This window comes from Trachymyrmex septentrionalis, unplaced genomic scaffold (genome assembly GCF_001594115.1).
Source record: "Trachymyrmex septentrionalis isolate Tsep2-gDNA-1 unplaced genomic scaffold, Tsep1.0 scaffold97, whole genome shotgun sequence".
NCBI lineage: Eukaryota > Metazoa > Arthropoda > Insecta > Hymenoptera > Formicidae > Trachymyrmex > Trachymyrmex septentrionalis.
In genome coordinates, this window is record NW_017306160.1 from 2,957,840 (window position 1) to 2,958,074 (window position 235).

Consider the following 235-nt stretch of genomic DNA (forward strand, 5'->3'; position numbering starts at 1 on the left):
AACAAAGGAAATAATGGAGGGAAAAATTTCCTATTAGATATAGGTATGTATTGTAATTTATAAAATTAACAACAGTCGACTTTATTAATCTATTACGTTCCCAGCAAACGAGAATGGATTAAAATGGATTAAAATTTTTTTAATGTATATATACTTTAAATCCATGAAAATGGATTGAATGGATTGAAATGGATTGGATCCGAGCTGACACTAATTTAATATTCGGAAAAAAAAA

The 235-nt window shown here is 26.4% G+C and overlaps 1 protein-coding gene across 1 annotated transcript in view; it reads right to left on the minus strand.

Moving 5' to 3' along the window:
* The window catches only part of LOC108756332, a 5,375-nt gene that overhangs the window by 4,825 nt on the left and 315 nt on the right, over positions 1–235 (minus strand). The window lies entirely within an intron of this gene.